The following is a 21,142-nucleotide window of genomic DNA, read 5'->3' on the forward strand; positions in this document are numbered from 1 at the left end:
AACTCCACCAAGTGTAGAAAAAACTCACCCTGATGTCCTGTTTGACAAACTGACCTGCGGGTCACAACCTGAGTTTATTGATCCGTGGGGCCTTGTCTGGGCGCCGGGCATGTTTTCTGGACTTTGGTTTCAGCTGCATTCCTCACTTCTCAAAAGAGGGGGTGTGGATTTCTGCTAGGAGTAACCACTGGGAAGGAAGTAATGTTCATTAAGTGTGCAGGCAGTGCAGGATGAAGCATGCTCAGTGCAAAAAGCTTCGCTCTCCTGCCTGTCAAGCCTGAGGCTTGAACTCGTTCCAGAGCGCCGGATTTACTTTTCAGGAAGAAACTCTACCTACCTGGGCTGCTTTTCTCCCTTCCCTCCTCCTCGGAGGAGTGCAAACAATGTTCTTTTTGATGCTTTCCTGCGAGTGGGAATCTCGCCCTGGAGAAGGAGACAAAACTTTGGTACCTGTGAAACGAAGACTGCTTAGGTCAGTACGAGGGGGCGCAGAGGAACTTTGCCAGCATCTTTTGTGGCTTTTGAGCTCCCCCTGTTTCTGCTCTCCTCTATCCCTTCCCATCTTCAGTAGAGCTGAACTTTTGGGGGGAAAAAAGGAAAAAAAAAATAAATAAAATTCAGCAGTTCTCTGCTTGTTCATTCTCTCTGCTGAAGGTAAACTTGGTTTAAGTGAAAATAACCCAGATTTGCTGGGAGCTGAGCTTAACTTTTGCAAAGTCGACTTGCTGATAGAACAGAGATTTGTTTTCTTTACTTTTTCTTCTCTTTCTTCTTTTTTGCTCTAAATGCAATCCTGGGCTTCCAGCATGTGCTTTAAAAGCCTGTTCCCCCCTTTCTCTCCCCGCCCTATGCCTTAGAGCTGAAAATGAGACTCGTTCTTGAATAATAAACTCTGTGTTATCAAGCAAATCTTGTGGCTTGTTCATGTGATTGTTCCCAGTCCCAGCATCGATGTTTTTTGCCTTTTAATACATTTTTCCAGTTCTTTCTGGAAAAGGATTTGCAAAACTGTTAGCATAGAGGTGAGAGAAAGCAATTTTGTTGATAACTAAATTTTACTCAGTGGCTGAATTTTTAAGCTTTTCAGTTTTTAAGTGCTCTCTATTTTTTGCTTTTAAAAGCATGTTTAGAACTCCTTTCTCTCAAGGATTCAAAATATTCCCAACCTTGGAATGGGAAAAGAGAATTTTTCTTCTTTTTGTGAGACTTTGTGCTGCCTAATGGAGATTTTTTGGAACATAGGCCAAATGGCCAAGAAACAAAACGACCACTGAATAAGAAGTGAAATGGACTTAAATAATTAGAAACTGCCTGTAGTTAATGATTGTTTGAAGTGGGTCAGAAACATTTGGCAGCTCCTGGTGTTAAATTTTGTCCTCGGATATACTTGGGAATAGTTACGTGGTTTATCAAAAGTTGGGATTTAAGTTTGTGTGTTTGAAGAGTGGGTACAGACTTGGATATTTGTTTTAGAAACAGAAGAAATTACTTAAACACGTGCAAACGTGAAATCCTTGTGTTTAAAAGCTGAATATTTATTATTTGGTTGTTCTAAACTGGGAGTTACCCCATGCAGAGGATCTCAGTAGGAAAAACAGGGATAGCAGGTACGATGAATAACTCCTAGTTGGAGCTTTAGGAGTGGAAAATATCTTTGCAAACTCCATGAATTTTGCTAAAAATCCTCTGCACACCCCGCTCTGTGCAAAGGGGGAGAGGAGGAGTGGGTTTTGCTGGATCTCCTGGGGGATTCCCACTGGGATTACCTGCCTGGAGCCTGGGGAGGGACAGGGAGCAGGAGGAATCTGCAAATACCCAAAGCTGGAGCTCTCTGATCTTTCCCCACCTCCACCCCTGAGATCCAAGGGAGTTTTTGATGAGGGAAGGTTGGGGAAATGTCTCTGCCTTTTGATTTGGGGGCCTGGTGGGGATGGTGGTGCTGCAGATGGACACGGTGTGGCCACGGGGCTCGCTCCCCCTGTACATTCCATCCCTCCATTTCCTGGGAAATGGGGAGGGTCTTTTGCGAGGCACTTTGCATATTTATGGAAGAAAAAAAAAAAAAAAAAAAAAAAAAAAAAAAAAAAAAAAAAGCCTTGTGCTTTGAGAGATGAATAAAGCCAGGCTGCAAAGCTGCACATCCTCCTCTGAGTTTTGAACACGGGCTTTTGGTGCCTGGGATTGATCCCAGATCCAGAGGCCGTGGGAAGGGAAAGCATTGTCCTCATCCAGGCACCAACAACGTGGCCTCCCCCTTTGTTCCTTTGCAGGTATCCAAAGTGCACGAATCCAGCTTTGCACAAACCCACTTCATGTGGAAAGTATAATTCAGGACAGGAAATATTTTGTGATTATTTAATTTCCCTCCCCAGGGTTGAAGTTTTGCAATTTGTAGGTTTGCAAAAGTTGGAAGTGGGAAAAACTCCACAGAGGCCAGACTTTCACCTGCGATGTGGAATATTCAGGTCCCCCATTGTTCCTTTGCAGGTATCCAAATTGCACTAATCCAGCTTTGTACAAACCCACTTCATGTGAAAAATTACAATTCAGGACAGGAAATATTTCGTGATTATTTAATTTCCCTCCCCAGGGTTGAAATTTTGAAATCTGTAGGTTTGCAAAAGTTGGAAGTGGAAAACAGCTCTTGGCCCACAGAACCAAGACGTTCACCTGTGATGTGGAAAACTCAGATCCATTAAATGAGGATCAGCCAGGTTTTGGCCAATAATCCATTTAATCTCCTGTCCTTCTTTGTTTTCATCCTTAAATAGAGATACATTTTTTCCTCCACCTCCCCAGGTATTCCCAAGGCAAGTCTGCTCCTGTTTGTTGGTTGCATTTAAATCTTTCTTTATTTCTAAACCAAGGGAGGGGAATTGCACAGTTCCTGGAAAGGCCCAGGTCTTTCTAAGGTTTCATTTACCTTTCCTAAATCTCATTTTTTGTCTTCCATTTTTGTGCTGAATCCTGTGGGTTTTTTTTGGGTTTTTTTTGTTTTTTTTTTTTAACTATTTAAATAGGGAAAAAAACCTTAAATAGGGAAAAACCCTTCAAAGTTCCATGTGTGGTTTTTCTCTTTGAAATGGAGATGTCTCCATCTGAATGCAGCCACAATCAAGAGGTAGAGGTGAAATTTGGATGGAGGAAGCAGGAGAGGAATGGGCTGGGCCCATCCCCTTGAGCTGGGGGGCTGCTCCTTCCTTGGGATGAGCAGAGCAGGAATTTGGTGCTCTTGGAATTCTGGAGCACTTCAGGCACCTCCCAGTGCTCACATATCCTTTTTTTTTTGAAGATGGGGATTTCTCAGAGCATTTTGAGGATCAGGATGTCAAGATCCATCCTGGCTAAATCCCTTGGGAAGGAGAGGCAGCCCCACATGGGGATATTTCTGCTGGATCATTCCTACATCCTAAATGGGATTTAGGAAGGATCACATTCCTAAAAGTGATCTGTGCAGGCAAAGGACCCTGTGCTTGTTGGGATGTTCTCCCAAGAACAGGACTCTCCATGTGGGAGAGCTCAGGGAGGTGGAAAACAAGAGATTATTTATTTTCAAGGAAGCTGCACTAGATGAGGACATGGAATCTCTTTGGAGGAGGCATTAAACACTGTATTTTTTCATGTCTGGAGCAGAAGTGTAAGGAGAAAACTACAAATGGTGCCTCAGGTGGTGTTTGAGGTATCTCAGGCAGAAATGTGCATGATCATCACCCTCTTGTCCTTGAGAAGAACCAAGGGGCAGCAGGGCAGGTCGCTGGAGGCTCCTGTGCCTGATGTTTGCCCAGGATCACGAGCCCTGAAACACCCCTGGGAACATCCACAATGTGCTTTTTCCCACCTTCCTGTTCCCAGGACCAGCAGGGAATGAGCCAGGGAGGAGTTGGAAACCTCTTCACAAGTTCCTAATAAAACCTTTTCCCTCAAGGTGTTGAATTTACCCCAATTTTCCCTAAAAGGCAGAGAGGTGTTGCAGGTGTTGCTGCATTTTTTGAGACATGGGACAGTGACTGTGAACAAAAAACAATTCCTGGTGTAAACGGTGAATTCCTCCCTTTATTTTTGCAGGTAGCAGTGGGAATGAAAGCAATTCCATTTGCCACACAGGCTCCACAAATGTAAGTACAAATACGATGTCTTTTGCCATAGGTGGAAGAGTGAGTCTAAACCAAGATCAAAGCACAAGACACGTGTTAATGTTGTGTGGGGTTTTTAAAAAGGCAAACAAACAAGGAGGTCAGGGGAAAGTTATTTATCTGGCATTTTCCTGCTGGCTGTGCAGAAAATCAAGGTTCATTTGGATTTAGATCCAGCTGCATTTGGGCCAGAGTTGTCTCTGGAGAAGTCTGGGAGGGACAGGAGAGGAGAAAAGCTTTTAGCTCTGTCTGTTGAGAAACCTCCTGGGCAGCAATTTCAGAAACTCCTGCGGGACTGAGAAGTTTAACTCCTATTTTTAGCAGTGTTGTGGGAGCTTAAATCAGCCTTTCAAGCTTTTAGGAACCTGGAAAGGCAGGTGGGAACCCCGTGGGATCTGTGAAGTGTCTGAGCAGGTTGTGAGCCTCACTCTGAGAGTTAATACTTAACTCACCATAGGGACATTAGCAAAACCCACTTGACTCCTGCATCCATCTTCCCATATCCAAATCCTTACAAAACTTCTATCTCCTGATTTCAGAGGAGCTGGCATTCAGAGATTCTGAAGCCTGAGTTTCAGGCTCTCAATGGTTTTGAATGTATTATCCATTGCTTTCAAATCACAAAGTAAAGTAATGGATGCCAAACATATTTCAGTGTCTGTTTTGGAGTGCACCAGAGTTCAGGGAGGTTTTTTTTTTGTTTGTTTGAGGCTGGGGAGTGCAGCAAAATTTAAGCTGAAGCTCAGTGCAGATTCTGCTCTCTGCAAAACAAAAAAGTTTTGAGGGCTGAAACCTGGGCCAGAGTTCAGCATCTGAACCCCCTTCCCCGGGCAGAGGTGCAAAGAAATGGAACTTTCTGCATCGAGATGCAAATTCTCCATAGAAATGGGACTTTTCTGACTTGCTCTCGGGGTTCAGGTGGTTGAAAAAACGAGCTTTGTGTTCCCCAGGCAGCAGGGATCGGGGTTGCTCCAAAGTGCCTTTGTCTGGGGATGTGTAAAGCCCTCAATGTGTCATTCTTTCTGCTTCAGCTGTTAGAGACTCCCATCTTCTCTATTGATTTTACCCAGAGTTCTGCCTGCCCTTGAAGGTGTGACCTGTACCTCAGGCTAATTTATTTCTGTCATGGCTGCAGCGTATTTTAGAGGGCAGCAGGGGTAGGAGGGAGAACAATGAATTCAGCATGGAATATAAATCCCGAGCCTGTAGCCCTCAGACATTCCAGCACACAGCCCATTCTCCTGCCTGGCATTCTGCACAGTGTTGGATTAAAAAGGGAGAAGAAAAGAAGAAAAAACAACAACAACAAGCAAAACAAAAAAAAAAAAAAAAAAAAAGAAAAAAAAGAGAAAAAGGCAGGAATTTGTATAACTAATCAGGTGAGCCATTGTGGGTAATCCCTTTGGTCACACACGCTGGCATGGATATTAAAATTTGCTGGGCTTCTAAACCACTTACAATGACATCTTAGTTTGTGAACCTGAATGAAAAAGCCTCACCTTGACGGCCTGGGAGCGTTTTTGGAGATGAGCACTGGAAATTTGTGTGTGGATGGGCAAATGGTTCAGTTTGTGCTGGAAACTCATTTTGGTGGGCAGGGTGATGGCTTATTTTGCTTACTTTTAAATTTAACTTTATTTCGTGATGTATCCCATTTCCTTTCCTGTTCAGAAATTGCATCACATTTACTCACCTCTTTTTATAGACTTAAATATAAATTTAAATGAGGTTTAAACTCTGCAAGTCCTGAGCTGAAGCTCTCACAGTGGGGTTTTCTCTCATGCCCTGCCTGTGCCCTGCAGCCTTTGCCTCCTGCCCCACGCAGCTCATCAATAACTGCATTTCTCCAGGGAAAAACTTGTTGCTCTTGAGTTCCCTTGGAGGAAATCTGAGCATCCTGTGCCACCCTGAGGTTTTGGGTCAGATCCGTGGATCCTGGATGCCCGGTGGGATGGGGGTGATGGGTTGGGGTGATTTCCTGCACTTCACACTGCTCAGCTCAGGGTTCTGCAGCACAGGAGGGGTTTTATCAAAAGGTGAGTTTGCATCATTCCAGTTTATTGCCTGCCCTGGGAATTTAGGGCTCATCCCTGGGCTGGCCTGGGGTTTCTGCTGTGGGGCCAGCAGGACTCAGAGGAATGCAGAGCACTCTGGAGCTGCGTTTATTTAATTTCCAGGTGATTTTCTGGGAGCTGCTGCCACAGAAAGCACTAAATTAGCCTGGGATAGCTGAATTTAGTGAAAATTCAACCAATGTTTCCAGTTAAATCTGGTTATTTTCTGTGGGATTTGGGTTCGAGTGAGTAGATTTTGGGTTCCGTGGGCCACAGCCATAAATGTTTGGTTTTCTTACCCCAAAGATTTTGTGCAGAAATTTTTGGTAGCACCTGTAAAGGGGAAAAAGCAGAACAGGAGGTGTCAATTCAGAGTAGAAACGTGAACAAAAAGATGGTTTAGGATTTATGGAAGGTACACAGAGATATAATAAGAAACTAAATGGTATCTTTTTTGCACCTCCACTTTCCTGCTATGTACACAGATATGATCTCTGCCAATATATTGATTATTCCCAGGGAACAAAGCCGCCAGGGTTGGTCATTCCAGCTGCAGCCTCCAGGTATCTTGGCATCTTTGTGTTTATGGGTCTCTCCTTTTTCACTTGGCCCCCAACTGCAATAAAGTCAGCCAAGATCCGGCCTTTTCAGAGCATTGCCACTCTCCTAAAACAGAGGGAGGGAGGGAAGGAGAGGCAGCTCCAGCACAGAAAACACCCTGGGTGCTCCTCTGAATGATTTCTTGTGCCTCCAAAGATAACCTGAAAGAAAAAGGAAGAAGTATTAATCCTTAACTGATACATGGCACCAGCCCAGGGTTGGGGTTCAACACTTCTCTGAAACGCTCAGACTCCCATGGGGTTTTTTTTGGGAGCATTTCGCTGGAGAAAAGTTGCCCCAAATGTTATTTCCCTGATTTTTCCTCGAGGAAATTTTCTAGTTGAAGTGGAAAACAATGGGCAGCTCATAAGCTGGAGTGCACCTGAGGTTCTCAGTGTTTCTGCCTCCCTTGTGCCACCTCTACCAAAATGCTTTTGTGCTTCACTTCTGAGCTGATGTTTGCAGCTTGGTGATTTTTGTGCTTCCCTCCCCGAAATCCAGGCTTTGGCAGAGGTTTCAGCTCTTGCTGCACAGGTGGTGTGGGACAGGGTGAACATTTCCTACTGAGACTCAGTTTCATCTCGGCCTTTATTTAATTGATATTTTCTCCCTGCCTGCAGCTTTGGAAATTAAAGAAAGGAAAAAGAGAATAAATAAAAAGCTCGATACCCTCAATGGAGTTGCAAGTGCCCTCTGAGGAGCTGCTGAGAAAGGGAATTCTCCTGCTTTAGACCCTCAGGGCTGTCAGCACTGAATCCAGTTCATGTTTCCTTGCTGTTCTGGAGGTTTTGGGGTTTTTTTATCTTTTTTTGGGAGCTCTAGAAAGGTGTTGGAGTGCTCAGGAGTCAGTGAGGGGAGAAACCAATCCCAGGGCTGCTGGCAGGAGCAGAGAGCACCAGCACACCAAAACCCTCTAGATAAGATGTCTAAGGTGTGGAGGGGGATTTTTAGGACTGGAAAGCATCCCAGTAAAGCAGCTGAGATTTTATTAATGAATATCTTATCAACTAAAAACATCGCTCTTTTTTTTTTTTTTTTTTTTTGGGTATTGAAATGAAGGAAAAAAATACCCCAAGCTGAGTCTGAGAGGGATGGTTCCAAAATAATTTAATAGCTGAGGTGGCCTCTCATGTGCTCCAGTCCCAAATGTGTGTTCTGTGAGGCTGATTATGGAGTACATGCATTTAGAGCTGGGAGCAAAGGGAGAATTGATTTCTTTCTGGAGTGCTGTGGCTGCTGCTGTGTTGGAGATAATTAAACATTAGAGCAGAAGCAAAACTGAGCTGGAAAAGGAGCATTATTGCACCTGTAGGTGTAAAGAACTGTGGGATTGTCTGCACTGGGGTGGGCAGAAGTTAATTTTTATGGAAGTTATTTTTTATTGAAGTGGTGATGCACAGATAAAGTGCATTGGAGTGCACTGAGCCCCTATGTGGTCGCTCTGGTTCTTGGTGGAAGTGATTTTGTGTAAACTTGACTTGGTTCCAAACTAAATTTACTGAAACCAAATTCAAGCCACTCTTGATTGTGAGGTCTAAACAGGGTTTTCAGCAGTTCTCAACTATTGACCTCAAAAATTAATATAGTTTGGTTGAGTCCTCTGGTGCAGATGCCCAAAGTCCACTTTTGATTTTATCATTCTCTCCTTGCAGTACTTGGCTTATTTTGCTCTTCAGACTCCAAGATAATGTGCTAATTTCAGCTTTCACGAGAAAAAAAAAGGTGTTGCAGAGAACATCTTTGAGAATATGAACCCCAAAGGTGTCAGTATCTGAATTCAGGTAATTTTAGGCTAATTTTAAAGGTGTTCTTGCTTTTGAAAGTTCAGATTTGTAAATGCTGAGGTTTTTTTCTGTGCCTTGGAGGGAATGATGGAATTTTAGTTGGTGTCACAACTGGGAATCTGATTTCTGTCAAGTCGAGCTCGTGGCTTAGCACTGATTATCCCATGCAAGGAGGGAAACCAGCTTGGCTGAGGGATGAAACAAAGTGCATGGAATGACAGGATGGGTTGGGAGGGACCTTAAAGCTCATCCAGTGCCATGGGCAGGGACCTTCTGCTGTCCCAGGGTGCTCCAGCCTGGCCTTGGGCACTGCCAGGGATCCACCACAGCAGCTCTGGGAATCCATCCCAGGGCCTGCCCACCCTGCCAGGGAACAATTCCTGCCCAAAATCCCACCCAGCCCTGCCCTCTGGCAGTGGGAGCCATTCCCTGGGTCCCTCATCCCTTGTCCCCAGTCCCTTGTGGCAGCACATTTCTCTCCCTCTCAGGATTCTTCATAGAGGTGCACAGAGAGGAATGAAAGAGAAAACAATTTCTATTTCTGCTCCTTGCTTTTCCCACGTGGAATGTGTGTGGAGAATTGTTTACCTGGGGTGATGCTTGGTTGGATTCTGGTGAGGATTGTTTGAGCCTGGTGGCCAATCCAACCCACCTGGGGCTGGGCTCTCAGAGAGGGGCACGAGTTGGGAGTTAGAGTCAGTAAAAATAATATGTAGTGTTAGTATCCTCCTTCTATATAGTATATAAATGTATTTTAGCATAGTTATAATAAAGAAATCATTCAGCCTTCTGAATTGAGTCAGACATTGTGATTTTTTCCCATTGGGTTCACCTGCATTTACAATAGTCCCTCTCCAGCTCTCAGGTGCCAGCACAGCCTGCAGGCTCCCAGGACAGGGTGACCAGAGTTCCTCAGCTGCAATTAAACCCCAGAAATGTGCAAAGCCCTGTGATGGACACCTAAAATTTTGTTGTTCCTCTATTTAGGAGTGGAGGCATTTCCCAAACCCGTGATAGGTTGAGGAATAAGAATTGTATAGAGATTTGGGACCAAGAAAAGCCAGAGCCTGGTGGGTTTTATTTCCCCTTGTGCTGCTGTAATTTTGGGGGGCAAGTAATTGAAGAGGTCTGTGTCTCAGTTTCCTCACGTGTCAGTGGGGGAATTACTTCACAGGGGACTGGAAATATCATTATAATGATCCTTGGAATGTGCTTTCATATGCTGGGAAGGAGAGTGGGAGCATTCACATGTACCAGAGAAAAGGGAAAAAGTAGGTTAGGCCTGTCTGAGCTTGTCATGCTTCTCCTGTGTCAGCAAACTCGGGGAGACAAGAGAAAGGAGAGGAAGAGAGATCAAAAGAATACATTAAATTAAAAGGTAAACAGGAAAAGTTAAACTTAAAGCAGCCAGGAGGGAGCTGCAAGGGGCTGCATTCATCTGGATTTTCCAGCGTGGGCCAAGATGGTCACCAACAAAAATCCCAAGGAAATCCCATGTGGGCATGAGCCTGGGGGTGCTCTGCATGTGAGGAGAGGCCTGTGGAGGAAGTCTGGGGGGATTTTCCCCTGGTGATGGAGAAATCAGGGACCTGGTGGAGCTGAGATGCTCAGGGTGCAATGGCAGCAAAGGGTTGTCACACCTCTACCTGGTCACTGCAGGGGTGAGAGGCAATAACTGTTTATAAATGTGTTTTTTTGTCCTCCCAACCCTTGGCAAACTGGGTTTTAGGGAGTTCCTAAAGCACAAGCTGCACCTGGAGCAGCTAGGCTGAAATTTAATATTGAATTTGAGCCAGTCTAAGCATCCAAGGCCAGGTTGGACAGGGCTTGGACAACCTGGCATAGTGAAAGATGTCCCTGCCCAAGGCATGAGATGAGCTGTAAGGTCCTTTCCAAGCCAGGATCCTTGAGCAGACAGAGTTCTGAGCTGTGCTTATGTTCTATTCACTTTTAATTCACTTTAATCTGTTCTGTCTGTTGATGAAATAGGCCAAGGAAGCTTTAAATGCAGATCTATATGGTGAATTTTTCCATCTCAGTTAGGTGGAGGAGAACAAAAACTCGTGGGGGAAAATTCCTGACAGTGAATATATGGAGGGTTAGTTATATTTTCACAGAATGATAGGTCAAACACTGGGCTGCCAAAAGCAATCATACCAGTTGTAATCTTCTTTAACTGTGTCCACTCAGAAAAGATGAAAAATTGTTTTTCTGCCTTTGAAGAATGGAAATATCTTTTCCCATTCCCACCCTGACCTGTTTTACTGTGAGAGATCCTGGATCCACTCACTCAGCTAAATTCGATGGAAACAAATTGCACCATAAAGCTTGTCCTAAAACTCTGCCTTTTGCACCTATAGCAGCTGGGGAGGGATTTTATATTTTGAAATAAAAAGCGCTTGATTTGCATGCTGAGCCTTATCTGTGGCAAAGCTGGGCACTTGGAGTCCAGCTTAGTGTGGTATAATCTTATTTTTGCACATGGTGAGGCTGTTTGGCTGTGTGTCATGCCAAGTGCAGCCTTCCTCTGAGGGAACCACCGCTCACCACGAGTTTCCTCCAAGGGGCTGGAGAGGAGGGAGTTGTTAAACGGATTCAAGGTAAATAGGAGGGGTGGGATGGAGTAGAAACCTCTTGGAAAACCAAAAAGGGAAAGAATCCCCAGCCAGCTGAAGGGGTGACACAGCTGTGCTGAGGTAACAGAGCCCAAAATCAGGTGAAGCAACCACGGGGGATGTGGAGGGCAGGACTCGAGGCGCTCACAGCTGCAGGACACGAGGAGCATTTTTGTTTTTAGAGCTGCAAAATCCCTGCAGCAGGAACATCCACCTGGTGTGTCACTGGCAGGGGAATGGGGCATGGAAAGGTGGGGAACTCTCTGTGTTTGTGTTTTAATTAGAATTAAACGCGGAGTAGCAAAACCATCTCGGATGTATTTTGGGAGATTTGTGCTCTGGTGGGGTTGAGAGGATGGGGAAGGCTGGAGGGATGTTGTGATGAAGTAATGGCAACTTGTTCATCTTTCAAACCTTGCACAAAAGACGCTATTTTATTTTAAATAAAACAATTTTTGGAAGGTGTGGAACAGTCATCAAAGATGTTGTGTGTGGTTTTTTTGTGTGTTAGACTCACATTATCTGCAAGGGCAGGTGGTGAGAGGACAATGAGGGAAGGCTTCAGACTGGCAGAAAATTTAAGATTGGATATTCAGATTGGATATTCAGGAGGAAATTCTGCTCTGTGAGGGTGGTGAGGCCCTGGCACAGGATGCCCAGAGAAGTTCTGGATACCCCAAATACCCAAGGCCAGGTGGGACAGGGCTTGGAGCACCCTGGGTAATGGAAGGTGTTTCTGGAAGATTCCGTGACCTGATGAAGGTGACCATCCTCACCAGCAGCAGCGAGACAGAAGCTGCAGACTGATTGTGGTAAAATATTTCCCCCAGGGCTGTCAGCAAGCACTGGAGCCAGCTTTAACCCAGATGAAAATCTTGTGGTGTTGCTGTCGTGCAGTTTTGGATGGAAAACCGACATGCACAGGTTTAATTGCTGCCTTCATGGAGAATAAATGGCAATATTCTGGTGCATTTGCAGAATAGAGTAACCCAGAACCAACTCAGGGTTCTTCAGCAGGGTAAGCAAATTTTGGGTGAGGTTTGTAACTCTTGCTTTGAGATTGAATGCAAATCTGAGTTATACCAAAGAATATTTAGCTTTATTTCAGAACTGCATGTGGTGAGTGAGTGGTATCTACTGCAGCAAAAATTGGGTTTTTGAGGTGCTCTCCAAACCTCTTCACCTTTTGATGCCATTCCTCAGAGTCAGCTTAGCTGGTTGATTTAGTGATGCCATAAAAGAGGAGCCATCCCTGCTATTTACAGACTTGTTTTTGTGACTCCTCGATGGTGCTTAAATCTTCTTACTCCTCGTGCCACCTTCTGCCAGTGTCAGACCATCACAGCCTGGTTCTTGCTGCTCTTTAAATCCTATTAATTGTTTTGCTTTTTTGCAAACCCTACAGCAGCCACTTTCCCTTTTCCCAGTAGGCCCTAGGCAGTGAGGAAGGCTGGCCACTGGCCAATTCATTTAAACCTCTGGAATAATAGTTTGCTCTCTAATGAATAGTCTGGCTTTAAATCTCTCCATTCAAGGGTGGTGGCACTCCTGAAGTTGACAGGTACTTATGAGACACTGAGGAAAGGTCATTTGTTGGGTGTTACTTTCATTGATCTGTCCAGAAAACCTCCTGGTCCTTCCTCTGTGCTCCTTGAAGGCAATAAAAAGAGGCAAAAAGCAGGCAGAAAATCCATTCATTTTCTCATATTTGCTTCAGAAGTCACAAATAACCCATTTTTAAGGCAGCAATTTCCTATTTAAATGTCCCAGAATTCAGCCTCACAGTTGGCAGCACCTCATTCTGATCGGGGAAACTGAGGCATGGAGCAGGGGGATTATTTTTCCCTAGCCATCAGGTGTTAATCCTGGGCTGGAATCTGGGAGCTCCTTGCTCTGGCTTGCAGAGGGCTGGAGGAACACCACTGTTGGGAGATTTATTGCTCATTTAATCCTTCTTCCCCCGTGCCCATAAATCAAGTGCTACCATTTTCTTCCTGAAGTTGGAGCTTAATGAACCTAAAAGCAATCTGAGGAAGTAGCACCAAACCTTGGCTGTGCTAAAGCCCTGGTCCATTTACAAATGAGAACCCAGAGCATTGGTAAAGTTATTTTTACTGTAACTTGAGTTTACTTTCCATAGGACTTGCCAGAGCCAGATTTCAAGGCCTGGATGCTCAGGAGAATAAAGTGACTTTGACATCTCCTAAACCAGACTGGGAGGAACATCTCCTAATCCTGGCTCCTACCTGAATTAATGATTGTGATGCCTCAGGTTTAGATTTTATATTTTCATATTCTGTGCTGCTTCAATGTGTGGGTCTGGGCTTCATATTAAGTGTTGCTGAGCTCTGTGCACAGAGCAGGGACACAAAACAATTCCTGCTCCAGCTGGGCACCAAGGACAAATGATCCAAACCTCAGCCCAGGAGCACAAACACCGTGGGCTGGAGAGAGAAAAACAAGCAGGATGGGACTGATGGGCTGAAGCTGGAATGGGACAATGAACTCCAAGGTGCCAATGGAGCAGAACTGATCCCAGGGAGAGCCCCCGGGAGCGCTCGTGCATTTTGGGACCATTTTGGTTCATCTTGGGTTCATTTTGGGACCATTTTGGGACCATTTTGGTTCATCTTGGTTTCATTTTGGGACCATTTTGGTTCACCTTGGGTGCAGCCCTGGCTGAGCTCTGGTGTTGCCCAAGGTGGATCCATGGAGGAGATCCTTTAATAAATCCCTGCTTTATTCTTTAGTTCTGTCCAGCTCTCTTCTAGCTCAGCCTGCACAAGGCATCAATTGGACTCACAGGTTTTTCCAGTCTTAATGATTCTCCTTTATTGGCTGCTTGCAGTAGACAAGAATAGGATTAAATCTCACCCTTTTTGTCCTAAGTGAATTTTTCAGTGTAAAATTTGAATGTTTGGAGGAGATAAACATGATCAGTGTTTGTGCAGGGCTCTTAGCATGCTGTGGAAACTTGTGGATGTGGAGCTCCAGCTCACAGGTCACTGGAATTCTTGAAAGACTGAATTTGTGCAAGACAAGGGTGGTGAGCTGTTAAAAATTAGGGCCTTCAGAATGAGAAATGAATAAAAAAATCTTTTATTAGGGCAGGTCACCACAGCAGAGAGATCTGTGGATCCTTGGAGAGGCTGTTGGTACAGACGGTATGGAAATTGGGGTAGGAAAAGGGGGAAAAAGGGTTTTGGCACTGTAGGATGAAAGCTGAATTTGGAGGGAGGAGGAAGGTGTGTGAGGAGCTGCAGGTGAAGCTGGGAAGGCTGAATCCCACGGAAAAGGCAGGAGAAAGCTTGTGGAGCTGTGGGTAGAGCAGAGCCTGGCAGGAAGAGAGGAGCAGAGCAGCCCCAGGCGAGGAGCTCCCAGCCCAGGGAGGTTGCTCAGTGTCTGAATTCCTGGCCCCAGCACATGGTGAAGGAAGGAATGAAGTCAAGCGTGGGCTCCCACCATCACTTGGCTGATATTTAACATTTTAACCTTTAAAAGTGGAGGGAACTGTGCAGGAGCAGCTCTGAAAGAGGAAGGAGCAGTCCCCAGTGATGCACTCTGTGCATCCTCCATGACTTCTGTTCAGAGTGATCCCAGCAAATGAGCTTAGGCTGAAAAAAAAAAAATCTGGATTGATGCTTTCCAGTTGATTCTCCAGCCCTAATTGCTCCTTCTCGCCACTTTTTGCTTGGTTTTGTGGCAGTCAAGGATGGCAGAGTTTGATCAGAAGCAAAATAATGCCTGGCTTGGGTTTTGCTGTAGCAGTTTTATTTCCTAGAGGACCAAACCTTCTGTGTTATTCCTGTCTGACAGAGGGGAGTGGAGGACTGGGGAAAGGAGGTCACCCAGCAAAATGATGGTGTAGCCAAAAATGACAGCAAGGTCTGCTCCTGATGGAGAGGAATTGGTCAGACTGGAGCATTGTCTTTTCTCCAGGGTACAGGATGGAAAAGCTGCTTCAGAAAAGGGCCACTGTGTACATCAGCAATGGTTATTTGGTAAAGAAACAAAGTGTTGGTCCAAAGGTGGCTGGAGTCACTGGAATGCCTTCCATGGGAGCAAAATCTTTGTTTGACAGTGGCTGGTAACAGGCAGGAAAACACCCCAGGAACTGTTTCCCACCTCAGGCTCTGCAATAAATGCTCCTCACTTGGACCATGATCAGCTGTTGGATTCCCATGTGGAAAACAGCCCCTGTTGGTGATGAAGAATGTAAGAATCCCATTTTTAAACTCTGTGATCTCTATATATCCCTGAATTCTTTCACGAGGTCAATTCACTTCTCTTTGGAGGACGAGGCAAGAAAAGAATGGAGGTAAATTGCAGCAACAAAAGCAAAAGAGAGAGGAAGCAGGAGGTATTTACTTCTCACCTGCTACAAATTACCCTGCAGCAGAAAGCAGAGAGGAGGAGGAGGAGGAGGAGTGGGATGGTGCAGGAACAAAAGGCTTTTCTGCCTCCAAATGCACCAAGGTGGGAGCTCTGCCTTTCTCAGGAGTTTGGTTTCAGCAGCCAGACACATCCTTGGGAAGGGCTGGCCCGTGGCTCTGGGGGCTCTTTTTGCTCCCTAATGACACTCAGGCTTTGTCCCCTGGCCGGGCAGCGTTTTGCTTGCAGGCTAAAGTTACAGCTGGAGCAGAACTGGTTCCATATTGGCGTTTGATCCTGGGAGAAGGGGGGAAAAATCTGGTCAATGCGGTTCTCATTAGCCAAAAAAGCTGTAACATGCTGGAGTCATTAGTAGTTTGTTGATTGAGTTAACCGTGCAAGGCGGGCTGCAATTGATCATCTGCATTCTCATTAAATATGCTGCAGTCTCGGGGAGGTTGGTATGGAACTGCTTGGAAGGCAGGCAGGAGGAATCCTGGTTTCAGCCCAGAGCACCAGTTTTAAAATCTCTTTTGACTTCAGGCTCGGGGTGTATAATTAATATCAGAGATGGGACTGAGGTGTGACATAAAAATAATCTTTCACTGGAGTGTGACTACACAGGGTTGTGTTTCAGCTTGAAACGGGGAAGGAGATGGAGGCTGAAACTTGAATCCAAATTCAAACTTTCCTAGTGCTGCAATAGGGAAGTGGTGAGGGGTCTGTGGCTGCAGGATTTCCACTTGGCCCTGTCTAGTAGGTGTGTGAAGGAAGGAAGCATTGCTGTGCTTCATTTAAAGATAATGAGGTCTAATAAACCCTAACCAAAAGTCAAATTCACTTCATCTTTGCCTTGCTCATAAGCGAGTCAATAAGAGCAAAAGATCTATATAGAGAGAGGTGGTAGAATTTCACTTTCAAGAAATGGGTGAACAGGAGTTGCTGAAGAGTGTTACCTTGAAAATATATCATGATCACTTTAAACCTTGTCTATGTCTTTCAGCTTTTGAAATGCTGAAGATCACATCTTGAGGGAATTTGTTGGAGCCTTTGAAGTATTTTTATGTTAGGCCCCTATGGCAGAAGATTGTACAGATCAAGAAAGTACCGAGTAGATTTATTCACAGAAAATGCATTTAAATTACCCAGCTATACGGGCGCACATTCTTCATTTATAGCCTGGTGTCTGGGCTCTGAAATCCTCCCAAGAACTGAGGTCATAGAATTGGAAAATGAGCTTCTGTACACCATCCTTCTGGCCTTTCGGATGTAATGGAGTCTGCACTGTGTGGTAAATTGGACGGAATTCAGAGAAGAGCAACAAAAACAATTAAGGGAGGAGAGGAACTGACTTACATGGAAAGATTAAAGCGTTACAAATTTGTGGCTTGGTGAAGCAGAGACTACTGCGAGTCGTTGGAAGTTTCTGGAGACAGGAATGCAGCTTCAAAACCCCTGCTCTTGTCTGAACATGGTTTTGTTTGTGTGTTTGTTTTAAAGGAAAATCTTTTCTGAGCAATATCCTCATCTGGTGTAACTTACCCCAGTGCCAGTGAAAACAATGGAGCCGGGGATCTGGGCCAAATTATACTGTCTAAAAATGTGGCCCTTGCACTCTTTAAAAACTGGCACAGTAGGGGTGGAAGTGGTAGTTTAGGTGTTTGAACTCCTGCAAGGTAATTCCTGGTGTGCCCACAATGCAGAGTGGTTAAATGTGGAAGATTTTTGGACATATTCCTTCTATAGCACCTCTGCAAAATGCTGGCAAGAGTCAGCAGGCTTAAAGTGCTTAATTGCTCAGCTGAATATTGGCAAATAATGGCCAGTGAGGGCATTTCTGTTACCTTGTTCTTGCAGAAACACAGGCAGCTTTTGAAGCAGCAGAGAAAAGTCTGAAGCAGTCCCAGAAACTGTGGGATGAATTTCTGAGGGGCTGCAGGTGGAGCTCAGCCCTGAGTGTGTGTGGCACTTATTGTAAATGCAGGTGAACCCAATGGGAAGAAATGACAATGTCTGACTCAATTTAGAAGGCTGAATGATTTCTTTATTATAACTATGCTAAAATACATTAATATGCTATATAAAAGGAGGATACTTAAACTCCATACTACTTTCTCTGACTCTTATACAACTCGTGCCCCTCTCTGAGAGCCCAGCCCCAGGTGGGTTGGATTGGCCACCAGCTCAAACAATCCTCACCAGAATCCAACCAAGCATCACCCCAGAGAAACAATTCTCCACACACATTCCACATGGGAAAAACAAGGAGCAGAAATAGAAATTGTTTTCTCTTTCATTCCTCTCTGTGCACCTCTATGAAGAATCCTGAGAGGGAGGGAAATGTGCTTGCCAGAGGCACTAGCCCGGAAGAGCAGTGCAGAAGTGGCCAGGTGCTGGTGGAGCTGGCTGGGGTGGGCGCAGCAGCTCAGGTTTGCAGCCCCAGCAGCCCTGGGTGCTGCCCTCGCTCAGGGGATCGGGGTGGTGGCTGCTCTGTGCACACACAAGGCACGGATTGTTCGCAGGGATTGACTTACGGCGAGGCTGAGCAATTAAAACCATGGGCTGGCTCTGAGGAAAATGAAGTGTGAAGCCTGTTGGGCTGTGGAAGTCTCGGAAGGGAAGTGGTGGAGGCCCTGGTGCTTGGGAAGTGGGACTTGTCCTGAGGATGGGGTGTTAGTTGAAGCATCGTGGCCAAATTTGAAGCGAGAGGTTGATTCCTGGCTCCCTCGCCTGCTCCCTGTTCCAGCTGGGCAGGGAGAGATTCCATCCGTATTCCATCCAGGCTCAGCCCTGGTGAGCTTGGCTGCACAGGGAGTTGAGAAGCTGCCACCTTCCCCACAAGTAATTGCTGTTATGGGATGGTGAAGCTGCCAGGGAGCAGGAGGAGGAGATGGAAAGGTGGCAGCTTCTGTGTGGAAGTAGCTACAAATATAATTTTCCTTTGTAAGTCTTCACTGAGGGGTGAAATGGGCCAAACCTCTGTGATTAGGACTACTTTTGACTCTTGCCAGTTGCACCAAAACAGCAAAACCCTAAAGGGCCTGTGGAGATTGTGTTGCTATTGCCTCCATCCTGGTTCCTCTGGGTCAGGGGTGGGGAGCAGTGACTGTCCCATCCATTCCTGCCCATCCCAGAGCTCATTGGGGAGCAGTGACTGCTCCATCCATTCCTGCCCATCCCAGAGCTCAGTGGGGAGCAGTGACTGCTCCATCCATTCCTGCCCATCCCAGAGCTCAGTGGGGAGCAGTGACTGTCCCATCCATTCCTGCCCATCCCAGTTCTGCCCAGCTCAGTGGGGAGCAGTGACTGCCCCATTTCTCTCATCCCAGAGCTCAGTGGGGAGCAGTGACTGCCCCATTCCTGCTCATCCCATCTCACTGGATGAGCAGTGACTGCCCCATCCATTCCTGCCCATCCCAGTGCTCCCAGCTCAGGGGAGAGCAGGAGGGAGCAGCAAACATCACCCTGCAGAGATGAGTGTTTGGAGAAGAGGGATTTGGAGTGTGAGAAGGAGGCAGCCAGACAGGAATACGGAATGTGGACTGAGGATGCCGGGGGAATTGTTTCCATAGAAACCCAGCCATGGAGGCTCACACTGCTCCCCCATCTCAGACTTACAAATTCGTCTGATTGCCTTCGTGGTCAACAGAATGCATGGAGGGGAGGTGGGTGATTAGGAAAATTGGAGTTTGCTGCAGATGTGGTTGTGCTGGATTCCCTGTCTGAGGGAACTCGGAGTGATGTGCTGCAGTAAATCAGGATTAACTCCTGGGCACTGAATGGTGCCCTACTGGTGTCAAACAAAGGGAATCAGGCCTCGTTTCTTTTAGTTAAATGAAGGAAAAAAATGGATTTTCATTTGTTGCTTGCTGCATTGTTCTCCCACCTTTGTTGGCCAGGCCTTTTGCAGACTTCATCTCTGCCTGTAAATGCACAGCATTCAGAAATGCCTCAGGAAATGTTGCTCTGAAATGTCCTCCATGGAAGCACAGCCCTCTCCTTGCCAGAATTTATGAGGAGCCCTGGGAGCCTGTTTCCTCCATTTGTTCCTGGAAAGATTTCTTCTTGGAAAATCCAAGATGTTGAGGACTAATTTCTGTTCTTCCAGCCCCTTCGAAGGAACCAGCACCTACAAGAGCTCCAAAAAAACCTCCCAACACAACACCCATGTGGGAGTCAAATTTTGCGTGGGAGAAGAGGCTAAAGGAGGTCAGAGAACCCCAAATGAAATGTTGAGGTGCCAAGGTTTAGTGTAGATGTGGGGATTGGGTTCCTCTGACCATCTCCTGAAGTTTAATTTAGGCTCAGCTGATTGGGTCTGCCTGATTTTTTTAAGCTTCACAATTCAAACTTCATATTTTATCCTCTTTTTAGATGAGACTCTGGGTGTGGAGGGGAGAAGAGAGCAGAAAGAGGAGATTTGGACAATTTTGGACATGATTTGGCCACTGTCCTGTTCTCTGAGGAATGGCTCCACAACCAGAAATTTATGTGATGTTATTTTTCTGGCTGCACATGGAGAGGAAAGGAAAATAAAGGCTGAAATTTTGAGGGAAATGGCTCCTATCTCTCCTCCTGGTTTCCCCAGCATCTCAAAAATTTCCTGAAAGATCCTGAAAGCCTTAAGAGTAACCCAGCTCTGGTCTCTTGCTAAGCACGTACAATGCTCCTGCAGCTCCGAGAGGAAAACATCAGAGGTTTGGGAAGGGTCAGCCAGGAATGACATAGCTGCAAAGTGCAGGGAAATCAAAGGGCTGCAGGGTTCCACCCAGGAGAGGGGAGAGCCCCAGAGACAGCCCCAAAGCAGGATTTACAGGAAGGGATGCCCAGAGAGGAGCACTTTTCCTCTCAGATTTGTGTGAGTTCAGTGTTAACCCCACCCATGGCTCACTTGTTCTGTTTTGGAAATGCTCTCCCTCAGACTCACGGCTGATTGTTCTTCCAGGGCTCCTCAGTTGCCTTTTTTTGTGGTGAATTGGGCAATATTTGATATTTTCCTTAAGGACCTGGATTGTGGAGTGAGAGGGGAGTGTGTCCGTGGCATTGAGGTGCCCTTGTTTCAGGGCACCTCATGATGCTAAAATTGAAATTTTGGCTGCAGTAGAGTTAATTTTCCTCCTAGATTCCAGTACGGGGCTGTGTTTTGGATTTGTGCTGACAACAGTGCTGATAACACAGGGATGTTTTAGTTCCAGCTGAGCAGAGTTTGCACAGAGCCCTTTTTTGCACCTCACCCCACTGACAATGCTGAACGGGGAGCTGGGAGGGGACACAGCCAGGACAAGTGACCCCGAGTGACCACAGGGATAGCCCAGACCATGCTCAACATAAAAAACCTGAGCAGCCACTCAAAACAAGGAGGGAAAAGCTGCAGCCTGTCCCCAAACCCTGTCTCCAAGCAAACATCTGCTCTCTCACTGCTGGAAGGAGAAAATTCTTCATTTACTGATGTTTTTTTTTTCCCCATCAATTAGTGAGGAGAGCGACTTTGTCAAGCTTTTAATCTGGGCAGACTTTTTGCTGAGCTGCCTCTGCATACGAAATGGAATTGGTTCCATCTCCCACTTCCCTCACCCATCTCCAAA

General features: G+C 45.9%; 1 protein-coding gene across 29 annotated transcripts in view; it reads left to right on the forward strand.

The window, feature by feature from the left end:
- Window positions 1–207: 207 nt before the first annotated feature.
- Window positions 208–21,142, forward strand: part of LOC144247416 (uncharacterized) — a 185,067-nt gene continuing 164,132 nt past the window's right edge. For 24 of the 29 annotated variants that reach the window (XR_014950015.1, XR_014950018.1, XR_014950028.1 and 21 more), the window contains exons 1-2: window positions 208–472; window positions 4,066–4,115. The gene's annotated coding sequence lies outside the window, so the exon portion shown is untranslated. Of the gene's footprint in view, window positions 473–4,065; window positions 4,116–8,439; window positions 8,569–12,016; window positions 12,205–21,142 lie in introns of all 29 variants that reach the window. The other 5 variants (XM_085560412.1, XM_085560417.1, XR_014950031.1 and 2 more) reach the window with 4 other exon arrangements.

This window comes from Lonchura striata, chromosome 24, assembly GCF_050655825.1.
Source record: "Lonchura striata isolate lonStrDom1 chromosome 24, ASM5065582v1, whole genome shotgun sequence".
NCBI lineage: Eukaryota > Metazoa > Chordata > Aves > Passeriformes > Estrildidae > Lonchura > Lonchura striata.